The sequence below is a fragment of the Pseudorca crassidens genome, chromosome 13 (assembly GCF_039906515.1).
Source record: "Pseudorca crassidens isolate mPseCra1 chromosome 13, mPseCra1.hap1, whole genome shotgun sequence".
In the NCBI taxonomy this organism is placed as follows: domain Eukaryota; kingdom Metazoa; phylum Chordata; class Mammalia; order Artiodactyla; family Delphinidae; genus Pseudorca; species Pseudorca crassidens.
In genome coordinates, this window is record NC_090308.1 from 68,946,992 (window position 1) to 68,973,528 (window position 26,537).

A 26,537-nucleotide genomic window follows, 5' to 3' on the forward strand; every position below is an offset into this window, starting at 1 on the left:
TATTGGTTTGTTATTGATAAAAGGGAAATAAAATATTGAAAGCATCTTCGTAACAGAGTAGGTTTCATCAAACCAATATATAAATTTGCCATTGCCACATTGTTTTTACTTAATAAACCTAGCCAGCGATCTAATGTAAGCTAAGGAGCACCCTCATACCTGATATCTCATTGAGAATCTCTTGCCACTTCTTATTCTTTAGCTTTATTTCTAGGAAATGTCAAGAACATTGATTAAGGGTTTCCCTGGTGGCTCAGTGGTTAAGAATCCACCTGCCAATGCAGGAGACACGGGTTCGAGCCCTGGTCCAAGAAGATCCCACATGCCGCGGAGCGACTAAGCCCGTGCACCACAACTACTGAGCCTGCATTCTAAAGCCCGCAAGCCACAACTACTGAGCCCAGGCACCTAGAGCCCATGCTCTGCAACAAGAGAAGCCACCGCAATGAGAAGCCTGCGCACCACAACAAAGAGAGTAGCCCCCACTCGCCACAACTAGAGAAAGCCCACGTGCAGCAACAAAGACCCAATGCAGCCAAAAATAAATAAATGAAAAAAATAAAAATTTTTAAAAATCTAAAAAAAAAAAAGAACATTGATTAAAGGGACTCACATGGCAACTGGACTCCTACTTGTTTCTTGATGAGGACACTGGCAACAACTCAGCAGGAGTTTGTAACAGATTTTTCTTCAACTGAACATATTCTGATTGTCACTGTCATCATCATCATCATCATCTTTTGCTTATTCGTCATGACTTCTATGAGCTTCGATGAAAATTATCCAGTCAGATTACATTTATCATGTGCAACTACAGCTTCTCTCCTCCATTGGACAAATACCCTAGAACAGCGGTCCCCAACCTTTTTGGCACCAGGGACTGGTTTCATGGAAAACACTCTTTCCACGAATTGGGGGTGGGGGGTATGGTTTAGGCGGTAATGTGAGTGATGGAGAAATGGGGAGTGGCAGATGAAGCTTCGCTCACTCGCCGGTACCAGTCCGCGGCCCGGGATTGGGGACCCCTGCCCTAGAACCAGAGGTCATGTCATGTCATGGAACACTACTGCACAATAAAAAGTAACCATCATTGATACATGCAATAAATTGGATGGATCTTGAGGACATTATCCTGAGTGAAAAAAGGCAGTCTCAAAAGGTCACTACTGTATAATTCCATTCATCTTATATTCTTGAAATGACAAAATTTTAGAGATGGATGACAGGCTAGTGGGTGTCAAGAATTAGGGATGGTGGAGGAAAAAGGGTTGGCCGTGGCTGCAAAGGGATAGCAGGAGGGCGATCTTTGTGGCGATGGAATGGTTCTGAACCTTAACTGGGGTGCTGGTTACACACATATACATAGGTAATAAGATGGTATAGAACTATACACACACATAGTATCAACATCAGTCTCCTGGTTGTGATATTGTACTATGGTTATGTAACATGTAAATACTAAGGGAAACTAGTCAACTAAACATATACCTACCTATACCCTAGCAATGCTAGTCTTGGCCATATGCCCAAGAGTAGTGAATGCTTATCTCCATCCACCAAAAGATATATACACGAGTGTTCAGAGTAGGTTTACTCATAAAAGTCATAGACTGGAAACAATCCATCAACTGGAGAATAAATAAATAAAATGTGGTGGATTCATCCAGGGGAATATGGCATGGCAATAAAAAAAAAAATGAAACTGCTCATGGATGAAACACTTGGATAAATCTCACAGACCTGGTGTTGAGCAAAAAAAAAAGCCAGATGCAAAGGAAAGCGTTCTGTATGTAGAGAAGTCAGAAAAATGGTTACTTCCAGGATAGTGTCATTAACCAGCAAGGGGCATCAGGAAACCTCCTGGAAATAGTCTATATCTTAATCTGTGTAGTGGTTACACAAGTGTATACATATGTAAAAACTCCTTAAAATATATGTTTCAATTAATATACCTCATATTATGCATTTTATGTCTCAGTTAAAAAAAGAGGGGGAAAATGCAGAATGCTGAACTTATTGGCGTATCATGATACATCAAACAAGACAAGCCTCCTGAACCGGTAAGCAACAGGATCGCCTCTCTTGCCCTGTTAGTTATGAGTGTGGCACTGCTGATAGGAAGTAGGTGAAACAGAGAAGCGAAAACGAAGATATTCTAATATTGAAACTAATAAAATGCTGTGAAATTTGTCAGTCGGGCTTGAACCAGGGTCCTGACCAGAGTCCACAGAACGGTAGACACTCTATAGGACACTCTGTAGGTAATGTGATACACATGGGGGTCTCTGTGTCCCTTTCAACTGCCCCAAGTCCCTGGCACTGGATGAATGACCTGGTGCCTGTAACGTAATGTGGTTATGTCAGATTTTAAAAAAAAAAAAATCTTCAGGGAAAAAGCAAATCAAAGTAGCATAATTCTCATTACTTCAAAGTTGTGCTAATTCCACAAAAATGGTCTGCCTTTAATTTAAAACATTAAAATGAGATCTCTTCAAAAAGCAAAATTTTGACACACTTCTGTCAAGAGGTCTCGGGATGAAGGACAGAACAAGCTGAGGTTTGAACTTCTTAACTTTTACGTTATATTTTAATTATGCTGCTATTTTTATTTGTGGTTCTTAATATGTTTCTGTCGCCATCACAGAACACTGGGGAATCCCCTTTGCATCTAACATAATATGAAATAATTCCCTTACTCAGTAACCCAGAACTGCAGGGCCTTGGGTCACAAGCTGAGGATTACCACACGTCTGCAGGGGGAATCATTTCTATCGGTTTCATTAAAACTATTTTATTACTTTGCTGAAAAAAGCAACAGGATTGTGGCATCAAGGAGGAAACAATTCATAAACTTGCATAAAGTTTATCTGCTCTTTGCTTATGTAAACACAGCAGTTTAGGGTAAAAATCTGGTTGTGTTTAATGTAACCCAAAAAGCATTTCTATGACTCCAGCCCTTTCAGATTCCTCTAGGAATCCTTAGAGGGTGTCTTTCCTGGAATTATGAAGCAGTTCTTTAGGCCTCCATGTGACGGATACCACTTTCCTCCTTTCCGGTCTGGATTCCCAAAGGCCTCTTGCTGAAGCCAGTGAGACTGGCCCATGAAGCCCATACAGAAGCACCAATTGTACATCCTCCCCTACTTCTTTGTTATTCCACTTGCATATCAGTCTAGTTAATACAGTTCAATTACACTCCTTTTATCTTTATGCCACTTTACATAGGATCTGAAGCAATTAGACCTGCCACCTTAAAAACATCTGACCTTTAGGACAGTGAAAACACTCTGATACCATAGAGATGGATACATGTCATTAAACTTTGTCCAAACTCATAGAATGTACAACACCAAGAGTGAAACATAAATAAATTACGGACTTTGGGTGATTATGATGTGTCAGTGTAGAATCATCAATCGTAACAAATGTACCACTGTAGACTATGGGAGAGTCAAGATGGTGGACAAGGAAGACATGGAACTCGCATCTCCTCACAACTAGGGCACCTACCAGGCACTGGTGGGGGACCACGGACACCTAAGGGGACGGGAGGAACCCCCAACGACTGAGTAGGATGTGGGGCATGAGGGGAGTGAAGGGGGAGGAGAAGTGGAGGCAGGATGGGACTGGTGCCCCTGAGGGGCAGCTGGGGGAGGGGAAGGGATCCCACGCCTGAGGGGGGAAATTGGGGGACCACTGGGAGGGCAGATGATCAAAAGGGAGTGTGGTCAGGTTTCCCCTGCTCTCTTGGACCCCCAGGAACCTGCTGAGATCCCAGGCCCGATCCTCTGCCCACCGAGGCCCCCTCCAGCCATGCAGGTCCTGGGGGAGTGGGAGGGAGGGAAGGGTGAGCAAAAGTAAAGGCCGGACCTCCAGGACCGGCACCCCTGAGGGGCGGCTGGGGGAGAGGAGGAGTTCCTGCACCCAGCGGGACCCACCCATGGTTAGGGGTCCAGCAGCGACTGGGGAGACGCTGGGGGAGATGGTGGGGGAGGGGCGCGAAGGAAGGGAAGGGAACGCAGCCAGTGCTTTCCCTGTCTTAGGTGCCCGGGAGCCTGTTGGGCTCCCGGGCCTAATCTTCTGCCCTCAGAGCCTCCCTCCTGCTGCGCAGAGCCCCAGCCCCGCCCCTGCACTCCCACTCAGGGCCCTAACTCTGCACTCGGAGACCCCCTCCAACCTGGCTGGGCTTAAACCCCACACACATACCCTCACCCAGGGCCCTACCTCCAAACTCTGGAACTCCACACTCTGGACACCCCCCACTTTGGACGTGCTGCCTCACCCCTTCCACGCAGGTCCTAAGCAGAGGCCCTGTCCCACGCATGGATATCGCCCCGCCTAGGCCCCGCCCCCAAAACCTTTTCCAGCCTTGTGGGTCCTGAGCCTAGGCCCCGCCCCATGCTCAAACGTCACCCCTTAGGCCCCGCCCCACCCTAAACCCTGCCCTTGCCTAAGTTCCACACCCCTAAACTCTGCCTCCCATACCAAGGTCTTTTTTTTCTTCTTCTTTTAGGTTGGGGTTCTGTTTTACCTTGTTGTTATTGATTCATTTATATTTCTATTTTTTCTAATAAATCATTTATTTTTCTAATTTTATTTTATTCTTTATTGTTCTGCTCCTTTTGGCTTGTTCCCTCCCCCTCCTTTTTTTTTTTCTCTTGTGGTTTTGTTACCTTGCTGCAGTTCCTTCAATTATATTTTTATTTTTCCTAATATATTTTTTATCTTTCAAATTTTATTTTATTTTTTATTCTTTGTTATTGTATTGCTCCTTTTTTTCTTATTTTTTTTTTTTTGCCCCGCCATGCAGCTTGCAGAATCTTGCTTCCCAGGCTGGAGGTTGGCCTGAGCTCCTGAGGTGGGAGCGCTGTGTCCAAACTGCTGGACTAACAGAGAACCTCAGACCCCAGGGAATATTAATCGGAGTGAGGTCTCCCAGAGGTCCTCATCTCGGCACCAGGACCCAGCTCTACCCAACTGCCTGCAAACTCCAGTGTGGGACCCCTCAGGCCAAACAACCAGTAAGACAGGAATACAGCCCCACCCATCAAAAAAAAAAAAAAAATGAAACGACCAAAAAAACGTGTTACAGAAAAAGGAGCAAGGTAAAAACCTAAAAGACCAAATAAATGAAGACAAAATAGGCAACGTATCTGAAAAAGAATTCAGAGTAATGATAGTAAAGATGATCCAAAACCTCAGAAACACAATGGAGAAAGTACAAGAAACGTTTAACAAGTATCTAGAAGCACTAAAAAGCAAACACACAGTGATCAACAACACAGTAACTGAAATTAAAAATACTCTAGAAGGAATCAATAGCAGAATAACTGAGGCAGGAGAACAGATAAGTGACCTGGAAGATAAAATGGTGGAAATAACTGTCAGGGAGCAGAATAAAGAAAAAAGAATGAAAAGAATTGAGGACAGTCTCAGAGACCTCTGGGACAACATTAAATGCACCAACATGTGAATTATAGGGGTCCCAGAAGAAGAGAAAAAGAAAGAGTCTGAGAAAATATTTGAAGAGATTATAGATGAAAACTTCCCTAACATGGGAAAGGAAATAGTCAATCAAGTCCGGGAAGCACAGAGGGTACCATACAGGATAAACCCAAAGAGAAACATGCCAAGACACATATTAATCAAACTATCAAAAATTAAATACAAAGAAAAAGTATTAAAAGCAGCAAGGGAAAAGCAACAAATAACATACAAGGGAATCCTCATACGGTTAACAGCTGATCTTTCAGCAGAAACTCTAAAAGCCAGAAGGGAGTGGCATGACATATTGAAAGTGATGAAAGGGAAAAACCTAAAACCAAGATTACTCTACCCGGCAAGGATCTCATTCAGATTTGACGGAGAAATTAAAACGTTTACAGACAAGCAAAAGCTAAGACAATTCAGCACCACCAAACCAGCTTTACAACAAATGCTAAAGAAACTTCTCTAAGCAGAAAACACAAAAGAAGAAAAAGACCCACAAAAGCAAACCAAAACAATTAAGAAAATGGTAATAGGAACATACATATCGATAATAACGTTGAATGTAGATGGATTAAATGCCTCAGCCAAAAGACACCAACTGGCTGAATGGATACAAAAACAAGACCCATATATATGCTGTCTACAAGAGACCCACTTCAGACCTAGGGACACACACAGACTGAAAGTGAGGGGATGGAAAAAGATATCCCCTGCAAATGGAAATCAAAAGAAAGGTGGAATAGCAAGATTCATATCAGATAAAATAGACTTTAAAATGAAGACTGTTGGGCTTCCCTGGCGGCACAGTGGTTGAGAGTCCGCCTGCCGATGCAGGGGACACGGGTTCGTGCCACGGTCTGGGAAGATCCCACATGCCGTGGAGCGGCTGGGCCCATGAGCCATGGCCGCTGAGCCTGCGCGTCCAGAGCCTGTGCTCCGCAACGGGAGAGGCCACAGCAGTGAGAGGCCCGCGTACCACACACACACACACACACACACACACACACACACAAAATATATATAGAGAGAGAGAGAGAGAGAGAGCGAGAGAGAGAGAGAGCGAGAGAGAGAACCTAATTTTATTCCATCTGTTGTGCTTCTATATGACATTTCTTCTAAACAAAAAGTCTCTGATTAAAACAAATTTTAAAATCACAGTTGAACAATCCAATGGCTCACAAAGACTGGGAAACCGAGAAATATATGGGGGCTTTATTATTTGCAAAGCAGCCTGTGCATTCACCCTGGTGATCTCTTCTGATAGCCTTTCACCCACCAAGGAAAGGATGGCTCCTTTCTTCCTCAATTTCTCTGCAGCTCTTTAGCCCATAAACCAGTTACCCCATCATTTTACTTATTTATATTTAATGTTTTAAATTTATCTTTTTCCTACAAAATTTGGAAATATACATAAAATAGGAAAAACATTTAAAGATTATTCCTGATCTGGGAATTCCCTGGCAGTCCAGTGCTTAAGACTCCATGCTTCCACTGTGGGGGGCATGGGTTCGATTCCAGGTCAAGGAACGAATATCCCGCATGCCACACAGTGCAGCCAGAACAACAAAAAAAAGATTTTTCCTGATCTTACCGTCCAGAAATAAACAATATAATGTATTTTTACAGGGATTTATGCATAGATTTTGGTTTTGTTTTTTAACCAAGTTGCGCTTGCACATCTTACACAATTTTTTTTACTCTGCTGTTTTCATATAATATCATAAACATTTTTCTATATATCTATATTCCTTCTTTTAAATGGCACTGTAATATTTCATACAGTGGGTGTCCTATAGTTTACTTAGCCTTTCCCCTATAGCTGGGCATTAAGATTGCTTCTAACTTTCTTACATTTAAATAACATTATGATGAATATGCACATGAAACATTTTTTAAATTATTACTTACTTAGGGCAGTTTCTTTTATATAAACTCATAAAAGTGGAATCACTGCATTAAACAGCATAAATAATTTAAAGATATCAACATCCTTTGCTTTCTAAAAGCCATATAAATTTGCACCATCTCACTCATAGTGTTCCAGTGACTGCTTCTTGCCCTCACCAGCTTTGGTAGCCCATAATATTATATTTTCCTATGACTAGAAAGTAAAACCCAAAGAATAGAAAAAAACCACAAGCTACCTTCAGATTTTGTTTTCATTTGTAGTAATACCAACCTTTATAAGCTAAAACTAGATAAAACAAATGAGAGTAAGTCTGATTGTGATCACATTGTTGGGAATTTAATTCTAGCTTCCCCAGGTGGAAAGCTAATAAAGATATATTTACAGCTTAAAGTAATATACGTGATTCAAGAAAAATGACATTACTCTCCTTGCAAACTAGTTCTTTATACTCTCTTACCATTCTCTTGCATTGGAACCTGGTGAAAAATTATACAATTGGATACTCCTAAGATTATGTGCAGACATTTACTTTTATCCAAAGGTTGTTTTCAACGTTACATCTGTAAAGTCATGAAGTTCTGCTGGTTTACAGAGTAACATATAAGCTACCTGAAATAACAACTGAAAAGTAAGTGGCAAGGAGCATTGCTACATGAGCCTTTATTTTTAATGGAATGTAGATAATTTCTAATTTTTCTCCAGAACAAAGACTTGAGCCTAGTTGGCAGTTAGTTGTCATAAAAGAGTAACAGATTGCCTTTCACTCTAGAATCCACCTTCCCACAATGAGAATACTAGAACTGTATCAGAACCTTTTCTACCCAAGGTAATCAGGTAGAAAAAAGCTGCACATTAAGGAAAAATGTACAAGATCTAAAGCCAAGCTTTCTGCCCAAATAGTGAGGAAGATGGTACCAGACATGAACAAAAACCAAAAAAATCTCAGCCACTGGTGCCAACAATTTTCAGTGACCTCTCAAGGAGGGCTCCTCTTATATCCTTTGACTTCAACCATACCTGTGCCATGCCGCATCCTTGAGGCCAGAGCTGGTGAGACAGGTAATGATATTACACAAATATCTGTTGGGTACTTTTTAATTCTAAAAAGGTTAAGAATTGCCACTTTATGTCTCCAATTCCAAATTAAATGGAAAAGTGGAAATTAAGAAAGCACAGCAAAGCTTTCATATCCCCCATGTTTGTTCATAGTATAGATTAATACAGTGTATTCCCTGTCCCCCAATCGTACGTGAATAGTTTTCAATTTTGTCCAGCCAAACTTTTTAATCAAACAAGCAACAAAATAGACTCTTCATCCACCTTCTTTTAAAGCAGCTGAAGAAAATGAAATGTCCTGAAGGTAGACCGCCAAAGGGAAAAAGACACTACAGAAAGAGCTTGGGTCACTCACAAGCTAAAAGATCAGACACAGAGAGACTGACAGATAAGACCAACCTTAGCTTTCTATGACATCCCCCTTTCTCTTCCTTTGATTATTGATGATTTTGGAATCTTTTTCAATAGATTTCTGTCCCATTTAAAGGGACATAGATGCTGTTATAGATAGTTTCCTGAAAACCACAGGTTAAACGATCTAAAGTCATCACTGCAGTAGTTCATAGCCTTGGTCATGCGTTAGAACCACTGGGGAGCTTTTAAAAACAATGTCCCAAGCCAACTAAATCAGAATTCTGCTTGGGCAGCGTGCTATGCCCAGGCCTCAGTATTTTTTAGCTCCCTCAGCATTGAGCTGTGTACTAGACTTGGAGCCCGTGTTTCTGTGGCATAAAAAGTAATAATCTCATAAGACCCTGATTGGTCACAGTTGTTTATTGTTCAGGTTGAAAAAAAAGTGATAGGGAGGGACTAAAAGGTATATTTTAGGAAAGGGGACTTAGAGATAACCTAATTTTATTCCCTCATTTTAAGTGTTAGCAGGGAGTCTCCTTTCCTTTAATATGCAAATTCTAATGACTTTTGAATCACCCATGCTTGAAGTTTATTTACCAAACCTGGTTTGTAAAGAATTCTCTTTCTCCAGATGCTTCTTGGAATCCTCAGATAATGTGCACAGCTTCCGGGTCCACCGTTCACACTTTCCCCAAGTCCCTTTCCACCTCAGCCAGGCATCTGGCTCCAGGCTGTTTGTCCTGCCCCTCTGAAGCCCACTCGCTGCTCAGCCCTCCCCAAATAGCCCCCCTCCCAAACACAACTCAGTCTGTATTTTCTCCACCTGCACCTCTCAACACCATTTCAGTGCTGATTTGGGCTTGAAGAAGAACAATAACAAAAAAGCATCTCATAACTGCCACTTGAGAGGCCACCCTCGAGGGTACAACCTCTCCCTGTTCCATCCTTTCTTTCCCTCCCTTCCTTCTCTGGGGTCCCTTGTGTCATCTCATGGCATCGGGAGAAGCACCTGGTTCTTAGCCATCATCCCAAATTACCCTAAAGGAAAGCAATCTGCAGCCATGCCATTATGCAGAGACCATTGATTTCATTTATTAAGGGAGCAGATTAGCTCATTATTGGAACCACAACACCTCCAAAGCTCCCTCCAAGAAAAGGCCATTTACTTCAAATCTCCTTGATCTTCAAGAATAAATCCATTCAAACTAGCCCAACCTTAAAGGAAATTTTATTGGAGAAATAACAGGGGTATTTATTTCACAGAAGTCAAGAATCAGCAGAACAAAGCTGGGTCTCATGAGGACTGGAATCAGGAATCTGGAAAATCAGGACCTCAAGTAGTTTTCTCTATTGGTCCAAGATCAGGTGGCCTCTTTCTTCCTTCTTTCTACGCATAGAGACATAAGGGAGCATGATGGATTGGGGAGACTCTATAGCGCCACTTGACTGTAAGGCAGGGCACCAGCTGAGGAACAGACTGAACATAGGGTTGGAGAAATAGTCAAGGCTTGGCACATCTCAGGCACCCAATCAATATATATGGAACAAAAACAAACAAGCAAACAAAACAAACAAACAAACACACACACACACAAATATATATATATATATGGAATAGGTGCATGACAATGACTTTTGTTTGGGAAATGTTGTCAATTATTTAATGGCACAGGACCAACAGGAAATTGATTGGTGATCAGAAGAAATCTGTGGCTGGCAATAGAGATTTGTATTACCAGCCTGAAGTAGTAGTTTGAACACCAAGTCAATAAATCACACAGGGAGACTACAAAGAGAAAAGAAAAAAGAGGCTAAGGACGGATGCCTGGGGATACACTGGCATTTAAGGGATAAGTAAAGAAGGAAGAAGCTGAGGAGGAGAATGAGCGAGACTAGTGAGAACAGTAGGAGGAAAACAAAGAGCAAGCAGCGTTGCACAAACAACAGCAGATGGTCTTCAAGAAGAGAAAGTGGAGAAAAGAGACAAAGGCTGCCCTGAAATCAGTGTTAGGAACCAAGAGGCTCTTTCGCTGCTCTTGATGAGCTTTGGTTCAGAGGTGGGCTGGGCAGAGGCCAGGGTGTGTGTGCTGGCTTGAATGGGCCGTGGGAATGTGGGCAGTGGGTGGGACCACTCCTAAGAGGGTACTCTCCTTGCTGTTTTCACACAATCTATCTCATCTAATCGTCACAGAAATCCTGTGAATCAGGGATCATTATTCCTATTAATAGATAAGAAAACAAACTCGGAGAAACTTTTTTGATAACCCAACCTCCATTTCTGATAGTATAGCGGACAGATATTCTGTCTGCACACAACCCTCCTAGAGCAGAACTAAAAATGTTCATTTTATTGCTATATTTCATGCCATCCTGTATGATAACTATAAATATTTTAATATATTTAATATTAGCATTTTTTAACTTCCAAGGTTACAAAGCTAAAGGAGATATTGCCTATATTCAAACTGCAATCTGTCAGACCCAAAATTCACATTCTTTGTTGGTTAGTTGCTTTGGGGGAATTTTGTTTTAACTTAAATAGTACAAGTGACAATTTAAAATGCCAGAAAATGTCAGGTTTTTCTTCTCTGGCCCTATTCCACATCATTTTTCAAGTGTTGAAATCAAAACCGAACACTGTTTTCTAAGCATAATCTGAGCAACACCAATTACAGCTGCTCCAGATGATTGCAGATCTACTGAGTGTTTTTTCCTAGCATCTTCTCTGGAACTGAAGTTAGCCAATTCCTTACTGTTCGAGGCCTCTGTAACTATCAAATTGTGCCTTCAATTGCATTGAAAGTTGATCCAAAGTTCAACAAACTTCACTTCCTGCTAATCCATACTCCCAAATCTTCTTTTTATCCTTCCAATGGCTATACACAATTAGGACAGGCCTAAAGCTTGCATAGGAATCCCGGAAAAATTCATTTTGGGTCAAGCTCAAGGTTTGCGGGGTCTTATGTTGATTAAAACCTTTGTAAATGAGTATGAAGAGAAGAGAATTATCCCTGACTTCACCCACGCTGCTAAGGAAGACGCTGGTTAAGGTACAAGAGTTACCCAAAGCCTTGGCCACGGCTACCTGCAAACTACCTCAACTGTAATTAATCCAGAACCTGCCCGGTCATGTACTGGCCTGGGAAAGGAGTCCTGGGATTTGTCAGAGATAGGTTATTGTGAGAGAGAACAATAAACAAATAGAAATTTTCTTTGCTGTGTTTAGGAATAATCACTTCTTACTGTTTGCCTCTCCATTCAAGCATGAAGAATGAATGTCAAGAATTCCATGCCAGCCTCAGGAGGAACATAGCACAGGGTTTTACTCTGAAACAGACTAACATTCAGCAGAGCTCTATAGCAAAATTGTTCTTCACATTCCCCACTATGTATTTTACAGGAAGAATATGATATTGGGCATGACCATGAAATCCTAACATCCCAATGTATGTAGTAATCACTAACATAAGTAATGTGTGGAATAGGTGTGTCTTCTGATCTTTTTCAATGAAGAGACTGAATTTACAAATTCATTTCATATTTAGAAAACAAAACTGGGTATACAATAGGATCAAACTGTTGGAAAATACACATAGATGTGAAATTCTGTCAAATGAAAGTGAATATTATAATTATTATAATAATAGATTTAATTTATTTTTTATTTTTGTAGACTACATTCCATTATAGGTGATTACAAAATAATGGGTATAATTTTTTGTGCTATACAGTAAATCCTTGTTGCTTATCTATTTTATATATAGTAGTTTGTATCTGTTAATCCCATACTCCTAATTTATCCCTCCCACCAGTCCCTCTCCCCTTTGGTAAACACAATTTTGTTTTCCATGTCTGTGAGTCTGTTTCTGTTTTGTATATACATTCATTTGTGGGTTCTTTTAGGTTCCACATATAAGTCATATCACATGGTATTTGTCTTTCTCTGTCGGACTTATTTCACTAAGCATAATATTCTCTAGGTCCATCCACATTGCTGCAAATGGCAGTATTTCATTCTTTTTATGGCTGAGTAATATTACATTATATATATGTATATATATATACACATATTATATATCATATTATATACACACATATATATATTATCTTCTTAATCCAATCATCTGTTGATGGACACTTGGGTTGCTTCATGTCTTGGCTATTGTAAATGCTGCTATGAACACTGAGATGCATGTATCTTTTCAAATTAATATTTTCATTTTTTCCAGATATTTACTCAGGAGCTGAATTGCTGGATCATAGAGTAGTTCTATTTTTAGTTTTTTAAGGAAACTTCATACTGTTTTTTATAGTGGCTGCACCAATTTGCATTCCTTTGTGCAAATTCCAATTTGCACTCTTACACAAATTTAAGTGTAAGAGGGTCCCTTTTTTCCCTCACCTTCTTCAACATTTGTTACTTGTAGACTTTTTGAAATAGCCATTCTGACAGCTGTGAGATGATACCTCATTGTGGTTTTGATTTACATTTCTCTAATGCAGTGTCGAGCATTTTTACATGTGCCTGCTAGCAGTCTGTATGTCTTCTTTGAAAAAATGTCTATTCAGTTCTTCTGCCCATTCTTTGATAGGATTGTTTGTATTTTGATATTGAGTTGTATGAGCTGTTTATATATTTTGGATATTAACTCCTTGTCGGTGGCATTGTCAACAAATATTTTCTCCCATTCCGTAGGTTGTCTTTTCATTTTGTTGACGCTTTCCTTTGTTGTGCAAAAGTTTTTAAGTTTAACTAGGTCTCATTTGCTTATTTTTGCTTTTATTTCTTTTGCCTTGGGAGACTGAGTTAAGAAAATACTGCTATGATTTATGTCAGTGTCCTGCCTATGTCCTCTTCTAGGAGTTTTATGGTTTCAAGTCGTACATTTAGGTCTTTAAACCATTTTGTGTTTATTTTTGTGTATGGTGTGAGGGAATGTTCTGATCTCATTGCTTTACATATGGCTGTCCAGTTTTCCCAGTACCACTGTCTTCTGAAGAGCCCGTCTTTTCTCCATTGTATATTCTTGACTCATTTGTCATAGATTAATTGACCATAGGTGCGTGGGCTTATTTCTGGGCTCTCTATTCTGTTCTATTGATCTATGTGTCTGTTTTTGTGCCAATACCATGCTGTTTTGATTACTTTAACTTTGCAGTCTGAAATCTGGGAGGGTTGTACCTCCAGCTTTGTTCTTTCTTCTCAGGATTGCTTTGGCAATTCTGGATCTTTTGTGATTCCATATCTATTTTAGGATTATTTGTTCTAGTTCTGGGGAGAATGGCAGGAGTATTTTGATAGGGATTGCATTAAATGTGTACATTGCTCTGGGGAGTGTGGCCATTTTAATAATATGATTCTTCTAATCCAAGAGCATAGGATCTTTCTATTTCTTTGAATCATCCTCAATTTACTTCCTCAGTGTTTTATAGGTATCGGTCTTTCATCTTCTTGGTTAAGTTTTAAGACTATAGGTCTTTCATCTTCTTGGTTAAGTTTATTCCTAGGTATTTTATTCTTTTTGATGCAATTTTAAATGGGATTTTTTTTCTTTCTCATAGTTCATTATTAGTGTATAGAAATGCAACAGATTTCTGTATATTAATCTTGTATCCTGAAACCTTGCTGAATTCATTCATTAGTTCTAATAGTTTTTGAGTGGAGACTTTAGGGTTCTCTATATAGAGTACCATGTTATCTACAAATAGTCACAGTTTTACCTCTTCCCCTTCCAACTTGAATACCTTTTATTTCTTTTTCCTGTCTGATTGCTGTGACTAGGACTTCCAATATTATGTTAAATAGAAGCGATGATAGTGGGCATCCTTTTCTTGTTCTTAAATTTAATGGGAAGGCTTTCAGCTTTTCGCCATTGCATGTTACATTGACTGTGGCTTTGTCGTAAATGGCCTTTATTGTGTTGAGATATGTTCGCTCTATACCCATTTTGATGAGAGTTTTTATCATGAATGGATGTTGAATTTTATCAAATGGCTTTTTCAGCATCTATTGAGGTGAATAATAGATTATTCTTAATTTCCTATTTATATGTCTATATTTTCTAAATCTTAAACAATGAGCATGTTATTTTTACAGTAATCGCAAAGTAAATGTTTTTCCACAGTCATTTTTTCATGGTTCACAGTCATTGTTTGCATCAATAGGCTATAGGGCTACAAGGAGGTCAGACGATGTGTGATTCAAAGATCAGAACAGGGACTAGTGAAAGTTCCAGAAGACAGATCTGGATCAGTATAAGGCTAAAGTTCCTAATAAGTCAAGCTCTTCACGAACAGCAAGATCTACCTTGGGAAGTAATAAGATTCAGGTTTTTTTCTCACTGCTCCCTCTCTATGCCCACTGACAGACAGAGGATGGAGAGGTTGCACCCAGGAGTCAGTATGACACAGACAGCCCCACTAGAGAGACTTGCAGCCAGACAGAGATGCTATTTCCATGTTAATAAAGAATTAGCGGTGGACATTTTGCACAGAGTATGAAAGAAAATAATCCTTGATAGTAATACAGTACATTAAAATTTTCTGTTACATGGACTTTGAACTTTTGCAGATTAGAGACAGAATTTTTGGTCAGTAGTAAAAAGAACGTGAAACACAAATAATAATCTTCCTACCCAAACACCTGTGACAAGAATGATATGGAGTAAAAGAAGGTCAGCAAAGTCTAGACTATAAAACAGGAGAACTCATCCTGAGTTATGGCAGAGGTAACCTGGCTGAGTGCTTCCACTAATATTTTTAACGAAGATAAACTGGAAATTAATAACAGAACCCTAATGTGTGATTGATGAATTAAATCCTTTGGTAAGACATAAAACTTTTGTTACTTGTTGAGGATGTAGTCATTCTTCACAAATCTTTTCTATTGTTTTCAAAATGCTACGGAATAATTTCAGAAAGATCCGATACGCAGCTATCAGGACCGGGTAGATCAAGATTCTCATGAACGCACTGAGGAAAAATAGGAAACAAAACACTTGAAGAAGTAAGGTTTGCCAAAATTTCTGACTTAATGCACAAGTTAGAGTAAATTTAGCAGAGTGTCAATCACACTTTCCAAAACTTCAGGAAGAACATTTCAGACCATGACTAAAGAAAGTTACTCTTTAAAAAAAAAAAAAAAAAAATCACAGTTCTAGGTCAATTAGCATGTGACCTTGACACTCCTTTGCAAAAGACAAATCAACAATCTATTCAATGACAGTGTTAAACAGTGATATCTAATGGCTCCTGGGCACCAAAACCTCTGTTTACAAACTTAATACAAATATCTAATTCTTTGAAACATTCCCCTGATGGAATAGATACAGTAACTAACTGGTGCTCTGCATAGCAGTGCCTCATTATTTACCCACATATAACAGTTCTTACTAGTCCTAAAAGCCAGAAACATGTTTTATGAGATCTCAGTTTTCTCTAATTACCTAAATATATGACTGTAAAATCTAACAAATTTTTAAAATAAAATTTATTTTAAACCAGTTTATTTTGTAAAAAGAAAAACATACCCTTTAGGGCAGTAAGGAAACTCTAGCAATCCCACTAAAGTTTCACAGTTCCAGGAAGAATTGCGAGACTCGCCTTTTAAAAGTTTGGCACCATGGTAGTTTCATTCTCCTTGCACCACACGTATGATATAGCTTTCAACAGGTAAGCACTCACTGCCTGGAGGAATGAAGCCAACCTCTCCGGATCAATTGAACACAGCGTTACTGGGAGCTTCTGGACCACAGTGATAGACTACTCAGTGTCAGCTGTAGGGTAGATAACTATTGGATTGACTCAGCCTGGGCCCCAGGTGGCTAATAGTATTTGAGAATACTAACAGTTTTTTAATTCGACTGACTTCTCTGGGAAATACTCAGAATCATTAACTTTAAACTAAAGAATAAAGACTGTGAACAAGATTCTACAAAGGAGACTCCTGCCACCATACTGTTTCATAAAACACCTTTATTTTAAGACATTTGGGGGTGGAAGTGGGATAGTAAAAGATGAGAAGATGAAACACTTCTTTCAAGTTCAAGTGCCCTACCCTGGCTCCTCTTAGAGAAAGGTTCTAAACTGAAATCAAAGAGCCCTTTCTAAATGTGAGCAGATTTGGTATATCTATATGTACCTATTCCCTACGGAGAAAGTATAAGGTTAATTAGACTCTCAAAAAGGTTAATTACCCAAAAATGTTAATAGTCACTGCAATGTGTGACCTAATTTGTGAATTCATGGTTTGCAAGATTTAATTCTGTTTAGTGAAGAAGTCTAATTAAAAACAAACACAAACTTGTGTCCAGTGTGACACAGATGCCTGGTCTCAGAAGGATATGCTCACTTGTATGTCACATATTTCAGGTTTCTGCAGCTGTGAGTAATAAAGGTTTTGTGGTTACATCAGAGGCAAACCTATGACTAGATACTACTTTTCATAAATTACGAAGTTGGGATTAACATATACGCACTACTATATATCAAATAGATAATCAACAAGGACCTACTATATAGCACCGGAAACTCTACTCAGTGCTCTGTAATAACCTATATGGGAAAAGAATTTTAAAAAGAATAGATATATGTATGTATGTAACTAAATCACTTTGCTGTACACCTGAAACTAACACAATATTGTAAATGAACTATATTCCAATATAAATTTTTTTTAAAAAGCAGTTCTCTCTTACCATATTCATTCATTCCAGAAATATTTATTGAGCATTTAATGGATGTGAGACACTGCTCTAGATGTCTGGGATACATCTGTGGAAAAAAACAGAGATTCCTGCCCATGTGGAACTTGTATTCTAGCAAAGCAAGATAGACAATAAACACAAGACTTAATACATGAGTAAAGCATATAGTATGTTAGAATGTGGCAAGTACTATGGAAAAAAGAAAAAGTAGACCAGGATCTGGAGTGCCAGGGGTGGGCTTTGGTTGGGTTGCAATTATAAACAGAATGGTCAGTGAAGATCTCTTTGAGGAGGTTACATTTGAGCCACGACAGGTGAATTTCTAGATAAGAGCCCTTCTAGGCAGGAGGAACAGCCAGCGCAAAGGCCTTAAGTTGACAGTATTCCTGGGGGGCTCCAGGAAAAACAAGGAGGCCAGCATGGCTACAGTGCAGGGAGCAACGGGGGAAGCTATAGGAGATGGCATCAGAGAAGTAATACAGGTACAGCATTCAAGACCTTGGGGGCCACTGGAAGGGATCTGGCTTCCATGATTTCACTCTGAGCTTGGGATGCACATGGCATCCTCACAGGTCTTTGTGGCACAGATGGATGCAGTTTCCTCTGGACAATCAGTGGTGAGCTACAGGCTGCTTTTGAAGGATGGTCTCACCCAGCATGGACAGAAGTACAGAAAATAGGGCTCTTGTGTAGACCATGGCTGGAGGTTACTCAAGGCCAGCTACGTGGTGTCTGGATCCTAGCACTGCTCCTTCCCACAGTATCCCTCCAGGTCCAGACCCTGGCCCCTGTTCTCACAAACTTTACACCTGCCCGTGCTCTCATCTCTTTCCTTCTCCCCAGCCCAGAGAATCCTTCCTAACCTCGGAAGTGGGGGGAAACCTGACTCTTCCCCCTCATGAGAATTTTCTTCTCCATCAATTTCTATGCATTGAGGTCTCTCCCCTTCCTCCTTCTCCAGATGTAGGCAAAATACTGACTCAGATTTTTTTTTTCCTATTTCTAGAAGTGTGTCACTTCAATCCCAAATAAGTGGAGGCAACAAATGCAGCACACTTGTCTAGATAAGGAAAAGGACGAGCCACAGGGTAAAAAGATGTATCAATAACAAAGCACACCAACGAATATTTTTAAAATACTCTCAAAACATTTATTTCAGACAAGTCATTTGTTCAACAAACTTTTATGGTACACTTTCCACGAGCCAAAATATATGCTAAATGTGAAGAGCCAGCTATGAATGGAGACTAATCCCTGCATCCAGGACCACATAGCCTAGTGGGAAAGGAAGATGGGTGACAATAAATTACAGCATGTGAAAGGTGACAGTATAGCACAAAGCATGCACAGACAGAAGTTAGTCTCATGAAGACAGCATGCAGTAATTTGCACTGTAAGCGTAAGTTTTCTAACCACAGGCAAGTGCTAGCTAGTGCTGGTCATTCGAGTGAAGAGAAAGTGAGGAGATTTAAGAAAGAGGCACCTTTAACCAAATAAAGAAGTGCTAGATTTCCAGCACTGAAGTACAGAATATCAAGTCTCACAGGGACTCAGGTCTGTGACATGAGCAAGTCCTCCTCATGCTTTAAATGGAGACTAGAAAAAGAAGTTGTTCATGAAACTCTTTCGACACGTATTTATCCAGTGCAAAATGTGCTCCTAAAGTGAGGAAGCAATCTAGTAGGAGTTGAAATGTCAGTTAAGATTTTGGTGGGAGGATAGACGCCGGAAACATAAAACTTGACGGACAAGTCAGGAGAACGTCAGCACCCTGGTCAGCTCTTCTCAATTTGAGTCTTCATCCTCTCACAGGTCATGTTTCTGTGTATATGGTTCACAACACACACTTGCAAATGATGACTTCCCCACAAAGTACAGGGGATTTAGGAACATTTTTCCAGTCCCAGTTCTCTGGGGAACCAGTGTGGCTAAGGCAATTTTTCTGCTCCTCTTCTGTATGTCCCATGCCTCTCTTTTCCCATCTATATATAGGGATGCCTGGTTCCTGCCTCAGTTTCCTTCTTACTCATCCGAAAAAGCTCTACCTTTGCTAATGGATGATGCCAAAGTATAACGTTTAAATACTAAATTATTATCAAATGACATTTTTGGAAAGTTTTAGTTCTCTCCCCCTACAGTTGCCTTTGCTCTTTGGCAACCTGGGAGAGCCTGGACGAAGCTGCAGCTTTCTGTCTTTTTGACACCACTCTCCATTTGGAGGCTCATGAGTCTCTGCCAAAATGAGCGTTATTCTTCTGTTGAGATGAAATGAAATGCATGAACCCCTTTTTGGTCCGGAAAAGGCACTTTCTGCCTGGAATGTGATCTGAAAACAAACTCTCATTGCATAGCATTAACTATCTCTCTGGAAACAGGAACTTGGGACTGGAATGGCTAATCATGAGATTCCCTCTATCAAGGTGGCTACATGGGGATACAGACAGGCTCCTAGAAAGCACTATTGGAGGGCAGAAGAGGAAGCATTTAAATCAACCTTGAAGGGCCAGCAAAGTTTGCCCCCAAGAAAAGAATTATGAGCTGACTTTTGAAAAATGGGAATATGTTTTTCACTAGGATGACATGAGACCCAGAAAATGATAATTAAAATTTTCTAAGACTGCTGAAGGATATGGGTGAGGGTTCAGACTTCAAATAAGAAAAGCAAATTTTACAAAGATGATATCATAAAGCAGGGGTTAATAAACTGTACTTGTGTCACTGGACTACATGGACTGATAAGGATTTGAAGAGGAAATGAAGGGATGACCAAAAAGGCAGAGTCCCTTCCCTAGTTCAGCCAGAGCAGCTTCGTTGTACATAATGTGGTTTCATCAATTAAAAAATTCTATTAGAAAAACGTAGTAATCATATTAATGATTGTTTTTAAAGATTTGAAAAACATAGTATTGGAAAATTCATCCTTTCTCTCTTTAAACACAGCACCATGGTAAGCCACAGACATTCCTCTGAGAATACTCTACTGTGAGAGTTAGACAAACGTGTGTCTGCATGTCCTGACCTCACCGTGGGGCACCAGCATTTTCTGGCTCCTCAGACCTTAACTGTGAAATGATACAACTCCTGGGCCCAAACAGAAAGCTGTGTGAGGTTCCAAGAATAGGAAAGAGAACACTGTGAGCGATAAGACTGAGATCTGTGGGAAGGGGCAGTGCCAGGCCGTCCTCCCAGCCCAGTCTCCTTCAGCTGGGTCTCATGAGCAACAAATTGCCCCTCCCTGGCCTTCTTTCACCCTGCTGTGGCTTCCTGTTCAGTGTGCGTTTCAGACCTGATATTAGCCAAAGACTCTTCTAACTTGGACTTGGCATTTCTCCACAACCAAGCTGTGGAGTCCCTATGACTCTCACTTTGAACTTTCCGGATGACTTAAGTTCCTCCTTAAAAACACATGTTCTCACCTCACAGGGGTCCTCATAGTTTAGAAAATATGCACAACTGAAGTAATACCATTTTGACTCCTAAAATATTCCCCATAAGATGATCAATGATATTTACTAAATTCTGAAGGAATTACTTGGAATTTTTAAATAAACAGAAATTCCACTGAAAATCCTTGAAAGAAAACTACTGCCCATGGACAAGACTGAAAAATTATATGTCTTGGTTTTCTACATCCCCAAACAAATGCAGGCTCCAAGAATCTGGCTGGTATATGGAATTGTTTACTTCCAGGACCATTAATCAAAATACATTCTAAATGTCATTCTTACCAAGTAAATATTAATGTACATGAGTCTTTTCAGAGTCACTAAAGGTCTGCTTCAGCTTGCTATATGGTCATTCATACTGCAGTAACATCAGTGCTAGACTTAGAAGCCAATTAAATTGTTGAAAGATGAGAAAATGGACCTGGATCTTCCTAGAATCCCATAATGGGTTTTAGGAAAAGGAACTTCAGTTCAACACTGTTACTCTACAGATGAAAAAACCAGAAAGGTTTAGCAGCTTGCCCACAATTACCTGAAACTTTTTGTCCTCAGACCTTATCTGCAAAATGATACTTCTGGCCCAAAATGAATTCAAACCATGGTACAGCTGGAACCAGGACCTGATCTGGGGGTTCTTTCCACCATTCCACACAGAATACAAAAGGGAAAAAGAAGAATTAAACCTGGCCAGGGCAGTAGAAGTTCAGGAGGCCACAAGAGCATCCAAGTTATATTTAGATTTCTAGTAATTCCCCCAATAGTAGACATGTTTAATCTGAGGTCTATGACAATGAGTCACATTGTGGGGGTGAAAATGTCAGCACCAAATGGAACAAGTGGGGCCCAAACTGCTGTTCCCAATGCTATTATGTGAACTGGTGCCAGGAGGGCTGCACAGGAATTCCTGGAATTACTGAAAAGTCCAGATTCCAAGGCCCTCGGAGGAGATTCTGATACAAGAGATCTAGGGTGGGATTCAGAAATCTGTGTGCTGTATAACGAATCTATCTGATGCAGAGTCATGTTCAGAACCTTTGAGACCCCTTTTCACACTGCCCTTCTGTTAAAGGACCCTTCCTTCAAGTTCTCAGTAGGATTTTCTCACAGAGGGCCAGCTGGGAAAGATGTGAGACAACGAGAAGAGGTCTCCGTGTTTGAGTTGTGGCCTGCTTGTCTGTTTTTAGTTAACAGTGCTCCCTGTGACTCTCACTTGGTACATGTAATGATGATGATGATGATGATGATGATGATGATGACGATGATGAAAACAAGGACAGCAACCACAGCAATAACCATGGATAAAGTCTACTAGACAAGCGCTTCTTAAACTTGAACGTGCATAAGAATCCCCTGGGGATCCTATTAAAATCCAGATTCTGATTCAGTAGGTCTGAGATGGATCCTGAGGCTTTGCATTTCTAGCACGTTCCATTAAGGCCAGTGTCGCTGGTCAATGGATGACACGTCGAATAGCGAGGCACTAGACTCTCTAAAGTGGCTAACTAAGGAGAGCAGAGTCGATTCAAACTCATTAAAGATCCAGCAGGTCCCTTAAAAAACTACAAATAGAACTACCATATGACCCAGCAATCCCACTACTGGGCATATACCCTGAGAAAACCAAAATTCAAAAAGAGTCATGTACCAAAATGTTCATCGCAGCTCTATTTACAATAGCCAGGAGATGGAAACAACCTAAGTGTCCATCAACAGATGAATGGATAAAGAAGATGTGGCACATATATACAATGGAATATTACTCAGCCATAAAAAGAAACAAAATTGAGCTATTTGTAATGAGGTGGATAGACCTACAGTCTGTCATACAGAGTGAAGTAAGTCAGAAAGAGAAAGACAAATACCATATGCTAACACATATATATGGAATCTAAGAAAAAAAAATAGCATGAAGAACCTAGGGGTAAGACAGGAATAAAGACACAGACCTACTGGAGAACAGACTTGAGGATATGGGGAGGGGGAAGGGGGAGCTGTGACAAAGTGAGAGAGTGGCATGGACATATATACACTACCAAACGTAAAATAGATAGCTAGTGGGAAGCAGCCGCATGGCACAGGGAGATCAGCTCGGTGCTTTGTGACCACCTAGAGGGGTGGGATAGGGAGGGTGGGAGGGAGGGAGACGCAAGAGGGAAGCGATATGGGAACATATGTATATGTGTAACTGATTCACTTTGTTATAAAGCAGAAATTAACACGCCATTGTAAAGCAGTTATACTCCAATAAAGATGTAAAAAAAAAAATAAAAAGAAAATAAATAAATAAAAGAAAAAAAAAGATTCAGCATCTCAAAAGGCAAAAAAGCTGAGTACTCCTAGAAACAGCACTATAACCTATCGAGGCAGTCAGGTATCACTGCGCAGTGATTCATAAAAGCCGTGAGGGGCAAAATGGCGTCATTAATGGTCTATATGCCAAAGAAACAAAAACTAAAACAGGCCATTGCGTAAATCTGTCCCAGAGACCCCAGGTCACAGGGTTTTATGCTTGTTCGTTAAGTTGAGAAAGACCTGCCATCCTTTTGAGTCACAACCTTGTGATTTGTCCTAGCTCCACTAGCCCCACAGTTGTTTGTTGCTACTCGAAATGAACATGAAACTATTCTGGAGAAGCCACAGAAGCAAGACAAGCTTTACGTTACATCTGGATCCTCCCCTTCCTTTTACAAATCCCAAAACAGTGAAAACAATCCCCTGCCAGGTAAGGTTCTGTGGAAGAAACACCTTGCACACAAAGTTAACCATTATTTGAACAGTTAAGTGAGCACTAATGACGGTCTCCAGAAAATCAGAAAGCAGTTCTCAGCTGAGAGTTAGGTATAGAATCATTCCAACTACATTCTCTATTCCTTTTTGTGTTTTTATACCTTTTGCCTTCATCAGACCAGAAAACAGAATTTAGCAAAATGCAGAGCCCATCGTAAGTGATCAGTAAATACTTAAAAATTGATTGACTGGGACTTACCTGGTGGTCCAGTGGCTAAGACTCTGCTCACAAATGCAGGGGGCCCGGGTTTGATCCCTGGTCAAGGAACTAGATACCACATGCCACAACTAAGAGTTTGCATGCTGAAATTAAATGAATAAATAAGTAAATATTACAAAAAAAAAAGAGAAAACTGGCATGACTTTAAAAAAAATCGATTGATTGATACACACAAATCCAGATACTTTTAAAATTTAAGATTTTTTATTACTGGATGCCCCAAAACTTTTAACTAATAAAAAGGATAAGCAAAACTGGGGGGAAATAAAAATTTGGGGGCTAGAGACTCAGTTATATGCAGCAGATATTATCAATTGCCCAACCAAAGGGATCTTAGTTCCTCGCAGGGATTGAGCCTGGGCCCCTGGCAGTGGAAGCGTGGAGTCCTAACCATTGGACCACCAGGGAATTCCCTCCTCCCTTCTTCTTGACTGGCAAATCCCAATTTAATTCAGGATTTGTTAGAGATTTTTTTCTCTTCGTGAAGGCAGAGGATAAATCAGCTTAAGCCAGACACACAAATCTTATCCCCTCCTGTCAGTGAGTGTTCTAAGCATGGGCACATGACCCTAGGCTGGCTGATGGAATCTGTAAAGTTTTCTAAGACTGCTGGAAAGGATTCTCCTCTGTTGACTAAGACTAGAAAGTTCTGTGCTCTCCTCCTTCCTTCCTGCTTAGGACACCATTTTAGGACATGAGGTTTGGAGTTGCTGCCACAACTTTGTGACCATAAGGCAAAAGTTTATCCAAATGTTCTGACATTACTGAGCATGGATCCAGCCCTGGAATGGGCTACCTCTTAGCTCCTTGTTATGGAAGAATAACAAACCTCAACGGTCTAAGGCACTTTTAGTGAGGTATTCCACTAGTTGTAGCAGAGAGTATATTACTAATACAATATGCTTCTCCTTATTTGTATGTATTTAGTTTAAAATCTCATACAGACTTACCCAAAAGAACAATTAAGAAATCCATGCTTAACGAGTTTTTGAGATAATCATTTATTGGTTTGGATTATAAACTGACACTTATAAAAGGGCTAGCTGAACCTAGGTGTGTACCATGACATGTGGAAAAAATCTCACATGAGTTTTAATAGAGGTAATCATTTATATAGTCATTCATTCATTCAATTGTAAAGAAAAAAATGTTGCCTGCCATTCCAATTCTACAAGGATCAAGCCATTAGCCACTGTAGTCACCCACTGACAGTGCACCCTGAGGGGAATTCAGGAAGCAGAAAAACAGGAAGCATTACGTGCTTTTGATATACTGGCTTCTAGGTTAGATACATATCTGATGAAAAGTTCAATGACCCCAGATTCCTGCATCTTCTCATAGAAAAGCACTAAAATCATCTGTTCTTTGTGACTATCAGTAATCTTTTCATACCTGACTACAAGTTTTTCCCAGCAAGAAAGTTCATATATATGCTGGCTCCTCCCTTACCTCTTCAGAGGAGTTCCTCAGTGCTGAGAGCCTGTCTCTGGAGCTATAGTCCTCTGAATAAAACTTAACTCACCAAAAGAAAAAAAAGAATGTATATATGTGTATAACTGAGTCACTTTGCTGTACAGCAGAGATTGACACAACATGGTAAATCAACTATACTTCAACAAAAAAAACGTAACTCACAACTTCTACATTGTGCTCTTTTATTTCAGTCGACACAACAAATACCAACATTTATCTGATATGTTCTAGGTGGAGGAGCCGTGCTAGGCACTGAAGAGGCAAGACAGCTAAATTTCCTTCTTCATGGAACTTACATTCTAGTGGGGCAGAGAGGAAATTAACAAATTTATAAATATGATTATTAATACCAAGGAGAAAAAACAGAATAATTATGTAAAGAGCAACTGCAGTATTATATTTAAATAAGGTTGTCAGAGGAGGCTGGGACATAAGGCAGAAGCATAAAAATCCAGTGGGGTGTCACTCAATCCAAAGAGCTGCCATTTCCCAGCAGAGCAATGATCAATCAACCCAACTGTCACGTTCCGAGGTATTTGGGGCTGATCAAAGAAAAGAATGTGACCACAAGAAGCAGGAACCACAACATGTTTACTGGCTGGTGCTTGGACAGGTTTGCACGACAGGGGACATTCCTCACAGCAAGAGTCTGTAGAAAGGCTATAGTAGGAGGGGAGGGGTTACAAGTCAGAAGAGGAAGAGGGCTGGGGAACTTATGGGAGAAGTTCCATAAGCGTTGGAGAAGGGGCTTACGTGTCTGCGTGACTTTTCACTGTTGAGTATGATGTTAGCTGTGGTTTTGTCATATACGGCCTTTATTATGTTGAGGCACGTTCCCTCAACAACAACTTTGTTGAGAGTTTTTCTCATAAATGGATGTTGAATTTTTTCAAACAATTTTTCTGTATCTATTGAGATGACTGTATGATTTTTATCTTTCATTCTATTAATGTGGTGTATCACATTTATTCATTTGCATAAGTTGAATCATCCTTGCATCCCAAGGAAGAAACCCACTTGATCATGGTTTATGATCATTTTAATGTGCTATTGAATTTGGTTTGTTGAGAATTTTTGTATCTTGGAAACTGAGTTCA

The 26,537-nt window shown here is 40.1% G+C and overlaps 1 long non-coding RNA gene across 3 annotated transcripts in view; it reads right to left on the bottom strand.

The window, feature by feature from the left end:
* The window catches only part of LOC137204766 (uncharacterized), a 399,567-nt gene that overhangs the window by 152,049 nt on the left and 220,981 nt on the right, over positions 1-26,537 (bottom strand). For 2 of the 3 annotated variants that reach the window (XR_010933817.1, XR_010933818.1), the window contains exon 3: positions 23,947-24,050. This is a non-coding gene — a long non-coding RNA (uncharacterized lncRNA). Of the gene's footprint in view, positions 1-17,509; positions 17,582-23,946; positions 24,051-26,537 lie in introns of those variants that run through there. The other variant, XR_010933819.1, reaches the window with a different exon arrangement.